Below are 20,031 nucleotides of genomic sequence, written 5' to 3' on the forward strand. Positions count from 1 at the left end.
CAGAGACTGCCTTGAAGCGCCAAACGCAGCGACGGACCTCTAAGTGAAACAAGGAATCGGTCGAGATGCAGAAAAATCAAGGAAGGCCGTCCACTAGCATGGGTCTAAAATGGGACTATTCTCATACAAGGATTACCGGTCCTACGGAGTCGGCGCTGGTTTCAGCTGCAGGCCCCTCGGAGGAGCAACATAAAGAGACTACAGATGTGAACTCTGCATTAAGTATGATTCTAGAATCAATAAAGGAACATCGTGCAGAGACTAGAGCGGATGGTAAGAAAGCTAGACAAGTGACAAAAAAGCTAGAAGGCGCAGTTCGCTAAGTTGGCAAAGCATGTGTAGAGATCGGGAAACGGATGAATGCCATTGAAGAGAGAACTGAAGATGTCGAAAAAGAACTATCTGCTGTAAGGGAAGACTCCACATCCCATGAAGCTCAATTAAAAGATGCAATGTGGAAGTTAGAAGATATGGAAAATCGCCAGAGGAGGAATAATCTCCGCTTTCTTGGGATCAAGGACGGACTGGAAGGGGAGGACATTCATGCTTTTATACTTAATTTACTCAAGTCAGCCTTCCCGGAGCTAGGGGGCTGGGATTGGGATCGAGAAATACAGAGGGTACACCAGTTCCCAGCTGTCCTCCTTAAAACACCTGGCAGGGATATTAACCGACCGAGGGCCATCCTAGTTTTTTTGGGTAATTTCCTGCTTAGACAGGCTATCTTCGAAAAAGCTCACCCCGAAGCTAGAAGACATAATAAGGATTCTTCCTTCTTTGTTCGCCCCGATTTCTGCCACATTACGGTGGAATGCAGGTGACGTTTGCGACAGTTAATAAAACCCTACCAAGACGCAGGTTTTGAGGAATATTTGTTGGCTCTGGCCAGATTGAAGACTGTTGTTAGAGGCACTTTCAAGTTCTTTTCCTCTGAAGTTCAGGCGAGAGAGTACCTGGAACAAGTCACTGGAAAATAAGAGATTAGGGGCCTCATGTAGGTAGCGAAATACCGGTCGGTAACGGCCCAATTTCGGTAAATATTCCGTTACCGACCGGTATTCAGACAAGTGAGATGTAGGAGACCAAAAACCACTTTTCGGTAAATATGAGGCGGTAAATACCGATTCATATTCACCGAATACATAATTAACGAATCGGTAAATATGAAGTGGTAAATATGAAGTGGTAAAAAGTTAAAATGACATGTAGGAGCACTCGGTAATTAAGAAATCCAAGAAAATCGGTAAATAAGAGTCGGTAATTAACACGGATTGAAAGCAGGTGGTAACCAACAACAGTGCAGCTAAGCAATCCCAAAATGCAACAGCGTGGACACCCTGGCAGCTATGTACGTCATTGCAATGCGCCTACGTCTACAGGCAGCAGGACTGAGGGTTTGGCGACGGAAGGAACGCATCCACAGACAGCGCATCACACTATTCCAGCTGACTGATGCAGAGATACATGAGAGGTACAGGCTACACCCCGAAACCATCATGGACTCAATCAGGGACCCGCACCCACTCCTGGACCAGCCAATGAGAAGGGCGCACGCCATACCCCCACATGTGCAGGTGCTCTGCAGCCCACATCTGCTGGCATCCGGCATTTCTCAGGTGGTGACAGCTGCGGTGGGTGGTGTATCCCAGAGTTGCCTGTCCCGTTCCTTCAGGAATTACTTCCCCCATTATATTGGCTGCATTGATGGGACACACATCCCACTCTGTCCACCAGCTGACACAGAGCACATCTACAGGATCAGGAAGTCCACCCACTCCATCAATGTGCATACCGAATGGAATGATATTGTGAATGGTCCCGTGGGTGGCAGAACCAAAAGGTGCGCGTATGCTATTTACAACGAGGTCTGCAAGTTGTCGCACAGTGAGGCGGCTTCCAGACTGAGAGCTATTGACCAAGCAAACATGGAGAAGGCCTAAGCCGATATAGATATTAGCTCTAGCACTCTCACTTCTAGGATTCATACATGAGACAATAGGCACATGCAAGTACACGGCGCATGCAATGTACAAGCCCCGATTTTGGCGTGCGTCCTACGAGGTATCCCAGTGCCTGTGATTACACCTTCTTTCACTGTGCTTGCAAACGGTATTCATTTAATAATGATTGATGAAGTTTGCTGCGGGATGTGAGTGGTAATCCCGTACATAACTGTCTCGCATGAAGTTGTCTGCTGCAATACTGTTCTTTTTCCACCCCCGCATGGGCGGCGGGATGTTTCCATCTGGCCTTCGATTCCAACCTTGAAAGCAGAGTCCAACAAGTTGAGCAGAATAGAGCGCCATTGTCCCACAAAGAGGTGCCTTTGACTTCCTCTCGTTAAAATATTTGTCCTTCACGTTGCTACTACGCGCACTGAGGAACAGGCGCCTCTGAATACTGACCTCCCCCTGCATTTCGGCTCTTTGATCCAAAGTATTATCAATGCCTCGTCCACGACCGGCCTGGCTCAATTTTTTCTAACATGTGGGGCTCGGGTCTCGTGACCTCTTTCCAAACAATTTGTGGTGTAATTCCGGCATTTGTTCATTCACTGTTCTCGAGCATCTTTGGAGGTGTCCCGCTGCTTCTGGCGCTGGTGGCAGGTGTGCTGCTTTTACTTTTCATACTACGGAATGGCTGCTCCTTCTGTGCCACACGAGCACCTGTCCCGTCTGCATCTTCTTCGTGATAGGATGCTTGACTTCTATGGTACTTTGCCATTGGCGACTTTGAGCCTGGCTTATGGATTATCCTTCAGGTATTCCTACTTCACCTGCGTACAACCTGTATTACACTGCCTGGATTGTCCCTTTGAATGGCCTCTGGATTTGTGCTTGACCAACATGGTGTCTCCGGTGCCGGATTTCGATCGACTGATGAGGCCCTTAGTGTCTCACGAGTTGTCCTGTTCTGGTGTCCGGATCATGGCGTGTGGAGCGGCGCATGGTATCCTGGGTAATTGGGACATCTCAGCGGCAGCCTACGACTTCTTGTCCATGAGCTATTTGGAGGAACATTCCGGGTGCCCTCTGATTGTGCTAGAGGCTCCGTTGGTTGGAGAACACGTATGTTCCTTTTCTTTACTCAATTGGATGGCTGAGACTTTTAGTGGCCCTGAAAACGATTGCTTGTTGGAAGCCGTGGCCACATATGCTGCCTATACATTCATGGATTAACTGGATTGTCGTCCATTGCGCCTGTGCTACTGGACAGCACCCTGGCGCAACATTTATTTCTTTTAGTTCTCGTTTTTCTCTTCCTGATGGTCTGCTTGAGTTTTTTACTATACTTGCATTGTGTTTTTGGAATTGTATGCTGCAATTAATTGGACTGTAGGACTTTGGCGCTGCATTGGTTACGCCCTGTTCTGCTCTGACGAAACTGAACTCTGCGTTCTCTCTTTTCTTGCCTATTACATATTGCTTCGCTCAAGGGGGCGTGTAGTGAGTTCTCCCTGAATACGTACATGCATTGTTCAGTTGGCATTACCACGTTGAATGTTATGTAGCCATGTTTGTGTCTTTGCACACGACACTGCGTTTACATGTTCTTTCTTGAATAAACTGCTGACTTGAGACTTCCTTCAGACGAGTGCATTCTGTTGTTCCCATCCCAAGCTCTGCGCAGCGACCTTGGTCTGTACATGCTGTGACACACAGTCTGGAATTTTACACAATGCATGTTTTCCACTCTAGGTTGTTCGACCCACGATTTAGCCATGGCACACGCGCAGCTGCACATACCTGACAGTTGGTGCTTTTCATATCTCAGACGTCATGTTTATTATTCAGACCGAAGACGAGCCTTCCTGCGAGGAGACTCCTGATGCTCCTGTGATGTGATTTCACTAAGCTGATCTTTGAGGTATGGGGTCCCCTATTCAAGCCTGAGAGACCTTCTATAATGACATGATTGTGATATTGGCTACTTAGTTAAGGGAAGGTGGTAGTGTCCTCGGTATTTTCCGATTCGCTAAATACCACCTCGGTATTTTCCGATTCGCTAAATACCACCTCGGTATTTACCGATTCGGTGGATACCACCTCGGTATTTACCGATTCGGTGACTTCCGATTCGTATTTACCGAATGTTACCGAATCGGTAACTGTTACCGAATTTTTACCTACATATAACTTACCGGATCTAATTTACCGATTCGGTACGGCTCGGTATTTATGAACCGGTAAAATTTATTTACCTACATGAGGCCCTAGACGAGGACTAGATAAGGCGTTCTCTCTTTCTAATGGGCCTTATAGGTGGCTCTTGAGCTTTTTTTTCTTGAAGAATAGAGGGGTGCAGAAGGGGCTGGGGAGGGGGTGCGGTGCTCTAGCTACCTCCAGTGTTTTTTGTGTGGATTTTTGTGTTTCTTTTGAGAGTATTAAAAACCAGGGACTATTCGTGATGGATGTCAGGATTAGTGGATTTGACAGGCAATTTAATATTCAAGATAAAGTAAGGTGGTGGTATAGTCTGACATTTTTTAAAAGACGGTCACCCAGGCCCTCGTCAGCAGTAGACTGGACTACGAAAACGCACTCTACGCAGGAGCCCCGGCCAAACTCTTGAAACGGCTCCAACGCATCTAGAACGCCTCCGCACGCCTGATCCTCGACATCCCTCGCCGCAGCCACATCACACCCCACTTGAGAGACCTGCACTGGCTCCCCATCAACAATAGGATAACCTTCAAACTTCTCACCCACGCACACAAGGCACTCCACAACACGAGACCGGCGTACCTCAACAGCCGACTCAGCCTCTACACCCCCACCCGCCAGCTCCGATCCGCAGACCCTGCCCTCGCCACCGTCCCCCGCATCCGAAGAGTGACCCCCGGCAGCAGATCATTCTCCCACCTCGCCGCCAAGACATGGAACACCCTCCCCATCCGCCTGCGGCAAACCGAAGACCTTCTAACCTTCAAGAGACTTCTCAAGACCTAGCTCTTCGAACAGTAGCAGCTTCCCCCCCCCCCCCCCCCCCCCAGCGCCTTGAGACTCTCACGGGTATGTAGCGTGCTTTATAAATGCAATGATTGATTGATTGATTGGCTAAATTACGAATTGCTACTATCAATATATGCGGGCTCAATGATAGTATTAAAAGGAGAAAGGTACAAGAAGATCTCAAAGTCCTCAAGCCCAATCTGTATTGTCTGCAGGAAACTCATATTGCATGGAAAGATTGTGATCTGTATACATCTTTAGGATTGGATGTCTCAGCATGCACGTCGCAAGATGTTAAGACTAAGGGGGTTGCTATTCTTTCGAAGAGCAGCTCTGTCTCTTTGGGGGGGGAGAAAGATGGTGGATAGGAATGGTAGATGGGTTATAATGGAGTGCAAGAGTGGTGCTGGTTCTTTTACACTATGCTCTGTATATGCTCCAGTGCTAGATGATCCAGATGTATTGCATTTCCAAGCTAATGAACTGCCTTCCTGGCCGGCACCATATGTGGTTTGTGGAGATTTAAATATTAACGGTTCAAGAGGAACCCCAGGCGAGATTGGAGTATCCAGTAAAGGGCGCAAACCACGCTCCATGAGGGCTTATACCAATTTATTAAAAGATATAGGCCTAGTCGATGTGTGGGCTAAATTAAAACCTGATGATCCTGGTTATACTTATTATTCGTCCCCCCATGGTAAATTTGTTCGGCTCGATTATTTTTTATATTTTTTTAGCCGCACCAGAACTCACGCAGCGGGCTAGAGTGGAGCTTTTTCCTAGAGTTATGTCAGACCACAACCCTATTGTCTTGGAGTTAACACTTAGTGGAATACGAAAGGAGCATACTGGCTGGACATTTGAGAGGGCACTGCTATCAGATAATGAATATGTAGAATATATGAGAGTTTTTTAAGAACAATATCGGTAGCACCCCTTCTGGGATGATGTGGGATGCGTTTAAGGCAGCAACGAGAGGGGAGACATTGCAATATAGCCTTACTAAGCAGAACAAGCATTGGCATAGCCAATAGGTGTTGCCTTTGGGACCGTGTATGTGTTTAGCCATGCAACAGTTGATGTTGTTGCAGCAAGGATATTGTGCTGGATTACTAAACACTTATAAGGTCTCAAAGGCAAGACCTATTGGCTATGCCAATGCTTGTTGATAGTAGTGGTCTGTAAAGTAGGTCGGCCCAATTCAGTGGGTCACATACAGGTCAGGTCGAATATAGAGGATGAGCCAAATACTAATACCTCAGAGTTCAGACAAAGGCAGTTTTTGTGCATCCACTCAACTACTTCCAACAGGCAACCCTGGAAGTTGGCTGTGATATTGTCATCCAGGTGATTGAAAGCATACATCAACTGAGTGTTATCAGCATAGGACACTGTATTGAAGCCCCATGATTATATGATGAAAGCAAGAGGGGCTGTATAGATGTTACCAAGAATGGGGCTGAGGGCTGTCCCCTGCGGCACTCCACCATTAGAATGGGGCTGAGGGCTGACCCCTGCGGCACTCCACCATTAAACTCTCTGTATTTCAAGGTAAAGGGGGAAGGTGGACTGATTGCTTACTGTTAGAGAGGAAGGACTTTAGCCATTCCCAAGTGTTGCCCACTATGCCAGCATTCCCCAGCTGTTGTATAACAATATCATGTGACACCATATCGAAAGCTGCAGTGCAGATAGGTCAAATAGGTCAAGCACAATAACTATGGATTTTGTTCCTGGGACAAATCGAGTTTTAATAAAATCCGACACTTCTAAGCATGCCGGCACAGTGCTGAAGCCAGCACAAAAAACAGATTGTGAAGGAGGTAGGGCGTTAGTCTCCTCAATCAATCTAGTAATCAGGAGGTTGACCAAGACTCCAGCATCTTCCCCAAAACTGGGAGAAGAGAGATAGCTCTGTAGTTAGCTGAGCGTAGCGGACCTAGGTTGAGATTAAGGAAAAGGAAGAAATATCTAGTAGTACTGTCAAGTTGCTGAAAGGTCCTTGGTGGCATCTGCAGATTGCTGTGAATGTTAAAGATTGTAGGTGGTCTGTGGAAAGCACTTTGATAGCTCCTCCTTCACGTAGAAACGTATCAGTTTGGCAGGTGGATGCCAACACATTTTTATTACTTCAGATACATAGGGGCCAAGAATCTGAATCAGTTTATGGAACAGAGTGTATGTTAAAACTCTTTCATCTATGCCCTCATTGCAATTGTTCCTTTGGTGATGAAGCATCGTTTGGGGGATTCAGGGGCTCGACTGCCTATGTCAGTGAATGCAACACACAAAGCTAGCGGTATCCCACTAGGACAGCACCGGATTTAAGAGTGACTCAATATATCTACTGGTGGGAGGTTTCATCCACCATGAGTGTGCAATTTTGGTTAGAACCCGCTAGCACAATGCCGTTCCAATTACCGGAATATACATATACGCAAACAGCACCAAATGCACCACTCAGCTTATATCAAATAAGTTCAAATTCTTAAAGTTGTTCTTTTTCAAAAAACTTCTTCTTTATTGTGCAGTTTGTCATGCAATCTTTAAAAACTTCCAAAAACAGCCAGAGCAGCCGACGCGTTTCGTCCACCTTTGGACTTCTTCAGGGCTGCAACAAATTTATACAAAACGACAATATAAATAACACGCGTAAAAACTAAGCACAAACAATTATTTCAATATAAATGACACACGTAAGGACTGAGCACAAACAATTATTTCGACACAAATAGGGACATTAAAAACATTGTAGATATATATCCAAAGCAAAACAACACATGAATATCAATATATTCACTTCAATCTAATTGATAGTTGAAGTTCCATATATAATGTCATCAGGGAAATCCATAGTGCATCAGATAACAATTGATATATACAGCATCATGTTTCTGACATGTTGGACAGTTGAAGTTCCAGATGAATGTGTTTAAAAAATTTATGAAAACTCCTCTCAGCATGTCACATTTTAAAAAGGCCTAAAAGTATACTAAAACAGGCCAAAAAAAGGGGGATAACGGAAAGAGAAAAGACAACCACTTCACATAAAACTTGGTGTAGGATACAATAAACGTATCTAATTGTCAAGAACCATCAGGTTAGAGGACTATGTTAGGTAGTGGGGGCAATGTGGTTGAGCCCCAGTCGAGGTCTGATTAGAAACGAAGGGAAAAAGGAAAGGAAGTAATAACTACAGAGGAAAAGATAAGTGTATACCCACCAAAGAAAGTGGGATGAATGTCATCGTCTTTAGGCTCTCTTTTGTGTTCTTCAAATCACTCACTACTTCAATTAGTAGTATAACTCAGGATGGTAATCCAAGTCCCTGAGGGAAAGACAAGATCACATGGGATGTGCAAGGATAACAAAAGGTAATTCCTAAATTCGACAAAATTTGTAGATCATAGCAATATCCTACTCACTTATTTCTTTAAAGCATATGTCTCAATGTAGGAAGGTTCGGTAACAAGAGACATCAGTGTTGTATATTAATTTGACGGTGGATCTATATGATAACTCATCCAATGATAAGGACAAGTATATTCTGTACTGAGATACCTATAAGAAAGAACAACGTATAAAACATTCAAGCAAAAAGATAGAGCGTCACAATTCCAATAATCACGTACCTAAATACAAGAAAGGGAGAAAAACCAGACACACATGGGCAGATATAGTGCCCAACTCAGCATGCCATTGTCCATTAAATAAAAGAAAAAAGTTGAAACTGCTATCAGAAGAGGGTGAGGTGAGTCAGAACTATCTAAATATAAAGACAAGGATAGAAAAACATCTAAATAATAGCAACCGACTGCACAACGAGAGTGGTAAACGTCCCATGTTACTTACAAAAAATAGCCACAAACCTCATACAAAACCAGTATAAAAGGGGTGAGGCGAGACCTGACTTACCCGATTCCGTATCTCGTTCCAGATAATGGAAGGCACCGACCCTGTTTGGTAGCAACAGGACCCCTTGAAAAAAGTACCCGTTTATATAGCATCCAAACCAGGTGAAAAGGAAACACCTGATTCTAATCCCAAAGCGCGGGTGTTTCAAATCACAGCCCAAACGTACCCAGAAGGAAAGGAAATCACATTACCGGCCGCCATCTTAGAGCGGCGAAGAAAGTCCATGTAGTGATACAAAAAATGTAAGAAACAGGTTTTTCCCTATTCATATGTTTACCCGATGTCCATAAAAGTAGAACATGTTAAGGTACATTAGAGTTACGGGAGTCTCGAGTGATCCTAAACTATATAAACACGTCAAAAGAAAAAAAGAGAAAAGAAAATGAAGGACTGGCCGCCATCATAGAACGGTAAAATGAGCCTACGTGGCGGTCAAGTTCAATGGGGAAAAGCGATGATAAAACCAATCGTCATCCTAAATAGGTGAAATAAACCTACATTATGTTCAAAAATAATTAGCAGTTCGAGTATGGAAATGGATGGTGAAACCGATCGCCATCTTGGAAAGGTATCGTTAGTGAGTATCCAATGTTCGTGAAAGTGCAGGAATGATGGCAGATGGGAAGGGTAAAGCCTGATTAGGAGCCCACCGCCTAAAAACTTCTGGTCTCAGCCAGGGCGTATTATGATAGACAAAGATGTAGCAGGACGCCGCCATCTTTAGAATGGAAAAACAAAAACCAGTGTCTTTAAGTAGTGATGAGCGCCCATAAGATGGTGAAGTTAACCAAAATTATCGCAAATCAATGTATAATAACATGAAGGTGTGTATTAATACTCGATTATTACAAAACAGGGGGGTCATTGATAAAAACGAGGTAACAGCTAGTAGAGAAGGTAACATAAACACCATATTGGATGAGTGAATGTATGCCAAGGAGGACGGGGGGTAATGGTGGGAAAGAAAAAATTGCGAGGCCAACAACGTAAGTCGTATAAGGAAGAATGCTCAATTTGGTGCATAATAGTGAACTATCCTCACGAAAGTTACTTTTGGCCTCAGTCATATGTCATGCAGAAAGGAGTAATCATCAAAGGCATGGCAAAGAACAAATCATGTCAGGGGTCAAAACAAGGTTTACCACAAAGTCATTCACATAAAACATATTGGAAACAGTACACTAATCACTTTATGATGATATCATTACAAGTATCTTATAGTTCTGAATGCAGACAACTTAAGTAATGGCCACCGTGGTGCGAGACAGTGGGATGGCCAGTTGGTTTTTAAAGAAAATAGTGCATCTCAGACTCACTATTATGACCCCTCTCCACACAACGGAGTCTACATATCCAACTGGCTTCATTTCTTCTTAGATCCTGTTCCCTATTTCCACCCCTCGGTGATATCAGTATATGATCTATTCCAAAGAACCATAATTCTTCTGACTTGTGTTGCTCTTCCTGGCAATGCAATGTTAAGGGGTATCTCAGATCCCCATTCTTTACTGCCCTGAGGTGTTCTTGTATCCTGACCTTTAATTCTCTTTTGGTACTACCAACGTATATCTTGCTCGACTGCCTATGCGTTAAAAATAAAATATATATCTTTTACAAAAAAAAGGCACTTTATGGTTCAGTCCTTCTTTGAGGGCCTCCAAAATTTGGAAGTTGCTCCCCACTCTCGCAGAGGCCTGCCTTATCCCACTGCTGATAAGAGTGCCAGATAACGATAAGCTAAATATTGCTAAAGATATGCATCTACATCGAGATAACTTAGTGCATTTATGCATTACATACAAATTAATCCTCTGCCTTCTAGAGAACATGGGCAAGTGATCTCATGAAATGTTTGATCTGTGTTACTGTTTTATTGGTAGGTAGTCTGTCTGAGCCAAGGTGTTATCCATTTATAAAACATGGAAATAATTCCCATAAAATCGTCTTTTCACGTACAAATAGATTCTACAGCAGTGTGATTTGTTCTCTTGTGTGCTTGCCCCCAAGACGACTTTACCGTTTCACTTGTGTAGTCAAATATTTTTTGTATGAATTTATATTCTAACCTATGTATTACCAATATTGTATCCCTTCTATGGAAAGCTGTCTGACTCTTACTTTGCGTCTTTCGCGTTGTATAATAATGGAAATAAACACAAACTATTTTCATGTAGTTTTCCAGCAAGAGAAAATACGTCCAGTTGATAGTGCAGCCAAAAGCCTGCTCCCAGGAATACCCATCCTTCCGCAGTTTAAAAAGTATATGCTTGAAAAAATATAGACTTTGTTTCCAAACGTAGTTGATTTAAACTACACAAAGACTATTGGACTTGAGCTTTTATGCGGAACGCAAAAGCAGTGATAGGCTTCTTCTCCCACTAATATTGAGACATTAAAAAACTACTGGATATCACAGAAGTAGACTTTAAGCAGCTTGTACACATTTTGAAATGGTTTTCGGATTGATAAATATTTTTTTTTATTTCCTGGATTTGTCACTTTTTTTGTAGTCCTAAATGTGCAGGTTGAATATGCCAATCCAAGGCTTCTCTCTTTTTTATTTTTTTATATAATTTTTATTGAAGTCCATAAATATTACAATACATTAAATACATTAAGATCGAAACATCCAATTATAAAAAACAACAAAAAAACGAGTTACCTTCGGGCATAACATTAGGTTTCCAAAGATTTATAAATAGTACATAGATTACATAAAGCACTTAAATATCAGATAGAAATACATTCAAAACAATAACCCCCCCCCTCCCAAGCTTAATCGAAATATGTGACCCAGATTTTTTCAAACTTCCTAAGACCCCCCACCCGAAGTGCGTAAGTGCATTCACTTCTTCTAACCACTTGCATCTTATGGGCCCAATCCAGGACAGAGGGAATCGAATCAGTACGCCACCTTTGTAATAACAGTGATCTAGCTACTGCCATTGCAATGTATATACATTTTACCAATTGGTCACAAAGGAAGAGATCGAGGTCAAAACCGAAAATAATTAACAAATCATTCACTTCTAATTGAATACAGCATTCAGTTTCCAAATAGCAAAAAATATCCTCCCAGAACTTCTGAATCTTAGGGCATTGCAGCATAATATGCAACCAATTAGCTGAGGGGTGAATGTTACAGCGAAAACAGTTCGCTGAGTGATTGGCATACATTTTTGAAAGAGAAAGAGGTGTTCGGTAAAGTTGCCATTTACTAAAAAACAACATCCTTCGCCAATTCGCTCCTCTTAATGTACTAAAATTCAGTTTAGTAACGACCAACCATAAATTAACAGAAATTTCAAACTCTTCATGGTCCTTCCATTTTTTAATTGCCTTCTGTCCAAGATCCAATCCCCTGATTGAGGCTAAACGCTTTCTCCATATACCAGGGTTTCTGCCAGATGTATCCTCTAAGAGTTCAGTAACCAGCTGGTATTGTTCGCCAATTTGAGAAACATCTAGCTCAACAAGGAATTTAAGGAGCATGTTATATGACCCTAAAAGAATAAAATCATTAACGGTCACTTGTGACATTTCGGTCAACGTTAGCCATCCTCCATTCCTCAGAAAGTCTGAGACCTTACAAAAACCCACCGAGGCCCATTTTGCAGTAAGTTCTGAGGATTGCGTAAATACCTGCTAATGGTAGAATGCTGGATAGTAGGGTGGCTGAATTGATTACCGGGATGGAATATCTTTTATAAAGCGCCTGTCGTTTTTGTAAAAAACAATGGAGACACTTATAGCGAACCAGTTTAGGGGATTTAAAAATTAAGAGAGGGGAGTGGATCTGACTTTCCTTACACATGAGATGCACAAAACTATTGATAAAAGGATTTAACTGTAATTCAGGTTTGGATCTAGTTAAATATTGTGCAAAATAAGCATAGTAATAATCCTTGAGGTTCGGAAGAGCTAAGCCTCCTTGTTCCACTTCTTCATATAAAGTGCTAAGTACAATACGTGATGACTTTTTTGCCCAAAGGAAGGCTGTAAACATTGACTCTACTTGGGCAAAAAAGAACCTGATAAAATACTTGGGATAGTTGAAAACAAAAAATTAAACAAAGGAAGAACAGACATTTTAATCAAGGCCACCCGACCCAGGATGGATAAAGGGAGAGAGTGCCAGCGTAAAAACAAGGCCTGAATTTTTCGAAGGAGCGGTGTGAAATTTAGATGGTATAGATCATTAACTTTTTCAGAGAAATATACCCCCAGATATCTTTTAGGTTTGGTGTTGACACAAGGAAGGATATCAGGGTGCAGATCCCAGCTTGCTCCGCCACATTGTAAGATTTCAGTTTTCCTTTTATTAATGCGGTACCCACCTAAAGCCTCAAAATCTTCAAAAAGCTGGAAAACATTAGCCTGAACCTCTATCTCTGGCTTAATAATAAGCATAATGTCGTCGGCATATAATTTCAACTTCGCCATAGATGGAAATGGGGGACGGATATCAGCACAGTTCCTTATTGCTATCACCAACGGTTCGATAAAAAAAGCAAATAAAACCGTCGATAAAGGGCACCCCTGCCTTGTGCTCCGTTTTACTGTAACCTGCCCAATCATCGACGTATTGATAATAACATTAGCTTCAGCATTATTATATAGATTATGAATCAAAGTCATAATCTTGGGGGGAATACCAAAGTGACCTAAAATCCTAAACCATGTCTCCCACACAACAAGGTCAAAGGCCTTCTCGGCGTCTAATAGAAGGACTAGTGCGGGTATCCTCTGTGTATCAAAATAGTCGAGAGCCTCAGTTAGGTAATGTGTGTTGGTAGCCAGTTGCCGACCAGCAATAAAACCATTCTGATCCGAATGGATCAATTGCGCCGCATATCGATTAAACCGAAGTGATAACAATTTGGTGACAATTTTGTAATCTGAATTTAATAACGTTATCGGACGATATGAGTTCGGATCCTCGCTGTTCTTATCTTTTAAAAAAAACGAACTATATTACCCTGTCTAAAAGTCTCTGGTATTTCCCCCCCAATAGAGAATTTACTAATCGAAGAAAAAATTCTGCAATTGAGCTAAAAAAGATTTTTTTAAATTCAGGTGGATACCCATCCGGGCCACAGGCCTTGCCGCTTGCTAGATTCTTAATAACCCCCTCCAATTCTTCCATAGTAAAGGGACTTGCCATGGATAATTTTTCTATACCTGAAAGTGTCGGTAATCCATTATTCTGCAAAAAACTTTCTAATAAAGTCATGTCAACAGTCTGTTGTTGGCCATAAATGGACACATAATGCTGTAGCATTATTTCCCCAATTTTGCGGGGTCATCTGTACGCAGGGTGGTTAGGGGGCATTTCAGCGCATTAATTTGATTTATAGCAGCTTGCTCCCTGGCTTGCAAGGTTAAAAACCCGCCGGTAAAATTGCTTTCCTCATAAGTTTTTGGGCGAAGTTGCTGAAAGGAAGCTCCACTCTGAGTGTGGTAGTTAGCACTGAGTTCCCGCTTAGCCTGATCGAGCTGGCGCTGGTTAAACACAGAGGGGTTATTAAGAAATGCAGAATAGGACATTTGGACTTTCTGTTCCAAAATTCTCTTGTCTTCCCTAACTTGTTTTTATAATTTCTACATCTTTACCAATAATTAACCCCCGGATAAAGGCCTTAAGTGTATCCCATACCACGCTCACAGGTGCAGACTCGCTATTTCGTAGTAAAAATTCCTTAATCTCAGTTCCAATAAAACCCACCCAGGCCTCTTCATTAAAATATTGTCTGTTCAACAACCAACGTTTAGGGGATCTAACACAATTTCCTAGCTGCACCTCAAGCACCAGCATAGCATGATTAGAGAAACCATTATGTAGAAATCTCTGCTGGTTAAAACACAGCCTCCGGGAAACCAGAAAAAAAATCAATCCGTGAAGAGGTGCGGAATCTACCTGACCAGCAAGTATACGCTATTTTGGATGGAAAGGCTATGCGCCAGGGATCCTGTGGATTTAAGGTTCTTTCATAGTGTTGTAAGGTTCTAAAGGATTTAGGTTTCAACTGCCGTTTGGCCTGCACTGAGGAGTCTATTTTAGAATTCATTAGGACATTGAAATCGCCCCCCAGGATCAGCTCACCAGGAATCTGGATTAGGGACTGAAACAAATCCTCGTAGATCTTAGAGTTGTACTCAACTGGGGCATATATGCTAACAAAAGTAATCGGTCTCTGGCTTTGTCTAAGAATGCATTTAACCCAACACCAGCGGCCCTGCTGATCTTTCTCAAAATTAAGAACCTCCGCCTGAATTTTTTTATTTAAAAATATTGCTGTCCCCCTATGGGAAGCAGAAGATGAAGAGAATCCCCTATAAGCTGCCCAAGACCTAAACATAGAAAAATCTGGCAGTCTTACAGCTGGTATATGGGTCTCTTGTAGAAATATCACCGCCAGGTTTTCTGTTTTAATCCATGATTCAATTGCCCGCATTTTCTTTTGATTGTTGAGACCATTAACATTAAAAGAAACCACTCTTAGCAATTCTTTACTAGCCATAGTTAAAACCTAACCAGAACCTAAACCCGATAGACATCCTACCCAGAGTCAAACTAGAATATGGATGTATAAAACATAAATGCATTTGCAATAAAAGGACTTCATTTTGTTTTTATACTCCCATCCCACCCCACATACCCCCTTCCCCCAAAATGTGGAAAACCCCCCACCAGCCACGCTGACCACATTTCAACCCCCCACTCCAACCAGGGTGTCATGTAATTACACCCGAGTGATCTTACCCCTAGCCCCCCCAGCAATTCTCAATTTTATCAAATATATTGAAACATGCAAGAAAATGTTTGATCCAAGTGTCAAAACCCCAGTTAAGATCGATCATTATTAGAAAGACACCTTGACCTCCCGGGGACGGGAGAGAAAACACACCTACCTGACCCCACAATTTATAACAATTTATAACGATGACAGTAACTAATATTTTACCTCAAGCAGATCCTTCTAAGCCCTGGAGCCCTGTAAAAACTCTTTTCCCATTTAACCAGGGTGTCAGCAAAGCTGGAAATAAATATCAATAAAATACACCTACAAGCAAACATGCACAATAAGGATACAGCCCCTACTATAATCAGTTTAGCAGCTGAACACACAACATAACCTTAACTGGGCCTTCAATGAAAGAATCGACGGGTAAGCGTAGCTTAACCCACCAAAGCCCCCCAGTATCCTAGCCCATATGGTTATAATAATAAACAGAATCTCCCCCTAAATCCCAGAGCCCTGCGAAATCTCTTTTAGTAGTTCCTGTGCTTCATCCAGATCAGACAACATAAAAAATGTGCCCTTAACCAGGACCTTCAATTTAGACTGCTTGGGCGATGGATGCTTTTGCCCCATTTGCTTTAAATAAATGGAGGATCTTCACGAATTCTTTCCTCCTACGCGCCGCCACAGCAGTCATATCTGAAAAAATGCGACATTTTAAAGTCTCATTCACTGGAAATTGTCTCTACTGGACTGCAGTGACAATATACTCTCTTTTATGCAATAATCTGCAGAATGTAATTGAATTGTCCGTGGTACCGTGGAATTCGGGAACGGGCAGGCAGGGACACGGTGAGCCCTGGTGATGGTGAGATCACCATCAAACTCTGGGATAACCTTTTGCTTGATAAATGAGTCTACCCACTGCAGGATTTGGGAGCCCTCGATTCCTTCCGGAATTCCCACTATCCGGAGATTAGCCCTCCGAGAGTGATTTTCTAACTCCTTCAGTTTGTGCTCAAGGGTGTGGTTACTTTTAGCCGCCGCTTTGGCCTCTCCCATTACTATGGTCATCTGGTCCTCTAAAGCTGAAATCCTAGCTTCTGCCTCCTGTAATTTCACTGGAAGGGTTGACATTGTGCCTTCGATATTCTCTAGGCGTTGATGAAGAGAGGCAAGTTCAGCTTTCTGAGTTCTTTTCAGCTCGCGGACTTCCTCCAGGATTAAATTTAGCATGTCTTTGACACTCATCTGAAAATCACCAACTGGTTCCAGATTGGGACTAGAAATGATCTGGGGAGGGTCCACAGCAGAAGAGGAGCTCCCTTCAAAAATCCTCTCAGGAAACATCACACCAGTTAAGGATACAGGCTCTTGTAAAGGAGCCTGAACCTGGAGGTGAGTCGGTGACTTAGCTTGAAAAGTCGATGTTGTACTGGGGGCACTAGATGTGATGACGGTCGGTTCTGGTACATCAGGACTTTCCGGAACTCCCGTGCTTCCTCTTGTCTCCCTATCTGATCGATCGGGAGAGTTAAAGATGTTGTCTCATCCTGATTGGCTATTTGGTCCAGAAATATTTCCATGGTTGCAATGGGACCAGTTTTCAAAAACGCCTGCGGTTTTACCAAACTTGAAGGGACCAAATCTGCAGCTGCTGATGTTAGGGCTGATGGAGAAATAACAGCCGAAGATTCCTTAGAGAACTTGAGGGCAGAGCTAGAGCCAGGGGAAGGGGACTGCAGAGTTGCTTTTTTCAAGAATAATGAAAATTGTTTAGCTTCTTTTGTTGCTCTCGCCTTTTTAAGACCTTCGGACCCTGAGATCTCTTGTGGGGTTAATCCAAGCATAATTGTTGCTGTGTTCTTGTCAGCCACACCCACTAAGCGAGCCTGATCCAAAGGTGCAGCAGAGGCTCGGATCTCATCCTCTGAGCTCTCAAAAGTCGAATCGAGGTCAAGCAGATTTGGAATGCTTTCCTTGCAGGCCAGTCTGGCAGTTTCTTTTATCTCCTTAGCCTGGGCACGACGAGTTTTAACCTTGAGACAGGCATTGAGCAGTTTCCCCATTCTGGCCACAGTTCCACTAGGACGCCGCCTTACCACTCCTTGCAACCCTTCGGAATAGTGTAGTAAGTGCTAATGAAATATACCGCTTTTAATTAAACATATACGCCCAATGAGGGATGGAGTTCGAAAAGATTTCACAGGCAACTTCTCCCTTGGTACAGTGGAGAATTGGACCTATGAAATTGAAGCAAATGGGACCAGAGTCTATACTATTGTCGGTTAAAGCAGGGCATACAAAGGCAGCTAATGTGAGAAAAACAATGAGGCCCGAATCTATATCGGTTAAAGCAGGGCATACAATATGCAGAGGTGCCGTTTAATTTGTACAGTCAGGAAGGATTCACATCCTATGTCCAAAACTCGGTATTATAAAGCTGCAGTATGGTAAAGAATGCAGCTGAACAGTGACGTGCGTGCGCTGCATCGACAAATGCGATGCAGCACGCGCAACGAAATTCATTTTATTAATTTTTTTCGTAACTTACCTGTAATCGGCTGTTTGCCGCATTTTGCAACCCCCCACCCTGCCCCTCCTCTGCGCCACGTCACCGCCCCGGTAAAACGCCCTACACGGGCCGTCACTGCAGCTGAATCATTCTAAACAGCCTTCTTGCTTTTAATCTTTGAATGCTTCACATTTGTTCCATATTAGAGATCTGTTTCCTTTGTGGTATTTTGAATGCAGCTCGCGTACATCCAAACGGCCGCCACCGCCACGGTCTTTCTCGCCTGCCTCTCTTTACCTCCAGCAGGCCCCCATCCGAACCTGGTAGCTTAGCGTGAAGGCGTTCGGGCGAAGATCGGGTGGAAGAGCTCAGAGCAGACACCGTTCCAAACACCGCCAAGCGGAGAAGAAATTGCGCCGCTTTCACTTCGCTTCGCTGCCCCAGACACAGCCGCACTCCTTCCAAGTTAGAAGAGCGAGAACGCCAGCCTCCCGCACACACGCCAGGTACAATCCGCCATTGCTGGGGGTGGTGCTCAGATCACCTGTGGCTACGCGGCGTGGTGCTCCACAGCCATTCCGTCCTCCAATCCAAGGCTTCTCTTGAAATAGGATGATAGTGAGTCATGGGAAGTGAGATATCCGTCGTAGCTACCACCCAACATCACCACAACTTGAACGAGTGCAGTCTTGCTCCTGGTAACTACATTTCTATTTCAGCTGACAAATTTTATTTGCTCACGGAAGAGTGGAATTTTCGTGCGAAAACTGTCTTGACCTTCAGTAATTGCATGCTGGAGCGGTCCTCTCAAATTATTACTTGCATGTTATTTTCCATTAAGGGGCTGAGAAGTAGTAATTGCACGCACGGGAAGAGGGCTCAAATACCAGTTTTAAACACAATCCAGACCCACTACGCCCCTGCCTCCTGGACTGTCTATCTCTAATAGGGCCCCAAGTGGCTAACAATCATGCAAGTTCGTAGACGCAATTTAACTGAACATTGCAGACAATTGTCTTATGAAAGTGCATAAGCTGAAGAATTTAAATACGCTTTTGTAGCTTAACCTCTTGAGTTAATGGTTTAGGAGCTTCTAAAACAAGGAGGAAAGAGAGGTAGGCAGGGTGGAGTGCTGGAGGGGGGATTCGCTGTGCGAGGTCTCTCTGCCATTTTTTATTTATTTTATTTTATGTGTTTTTATATAGCGCGGACTTTACCCGAAGGTGTCAGAGCGCTTCACAATAGGAACAGTAATGATACATGAGGAGAAAATTACAAGTGAGCATGTTACAAAAGCAAACGTTACGTTACATGAGGCAATAGTGACAATTGTGCAAGTATCAAGAGCAAACAAAATACAAGAGGTAGCAAACGGTACGTTATAAGAGGAAAAGTGACAGGTGTGCATGTTACAAAAGCGTACAAAGTACAAGTAGAGGTATAATACTGCAATAAATGGCAGACACTCAAAACACAAGAACAAACGTTACGTTACATGAGGCAATGGTGACAATTGTGCATGTATCAAAAGCAAACAAAATACAAGAGGTAGCAAACGATACGTTACAAGAGGAAAAGTGACGTGTGCATGTTACAAAAGAGTACAAAATACAAGTAGAAGTATAATACTGCAATAAATGGCAGACACTCAAATCACAAGAACACACTGGGAAGGCACTTCTATAGTCATGGAGAACAGAATTTCCTATAATGGAAGGACTTCCTTCAGATAATAGAGAGGGTGTGAAATTACATTTGGAAGAATGAGAAACCCACAGCTGTGTGTGTGTGCTTGGAGGGTGGGGGAGGGCTCCAAGTGTGAGGAGGGAGGGGGGAAGCCATAAACAGGCAGACCGAAGGGATTATCAATTCCTTCGTTAACACCAGCGAAGGGAAAGGGAAAGGG

The 20,031-nt window shown here is 43.2% G+C and overlaps 1 long non-coding RNA gene across 1 annotated transcript; it reads right to left on the reverse strand.

The window, feature by feature from the left end:
• Window positions 1-7,481: 7,481 nt before the first annotated feature.
• On the reverse strand, window positions 7,482-18,196 carry LOC146868356 (uncharacterized). Its single transcript, XR_014966206.1, has 4 exons — window positions 18,165-18,196; window positions 8,378-8,513; window positions 8,176-8,280; window positions 7,482-7,563 (listed from the first exon to the last, which is right to left on the reverse strand). It is a non-coding gene; the product is annotated as an uncharacterized LOC146868356 (long non-coding RNA).
• Between the last annotated feature and the right edge of the window lie 1,835 nt (window positions 18,197-20,031).

This window comes from Triturus cristatus, chromosome 1_2 (assembly GCF_964204655.1).
Source record: "Triturus cristatus chromosome 1_2, aTriCri1.1, whole genome shotgun sequence".
In the NCBI taxonomy this organism is placed as follows: Eukaryota; Metazoa; Chordata; class Amphibia; order Caudata; family Salamandridae; genus Triturus; species Triturus cristatus.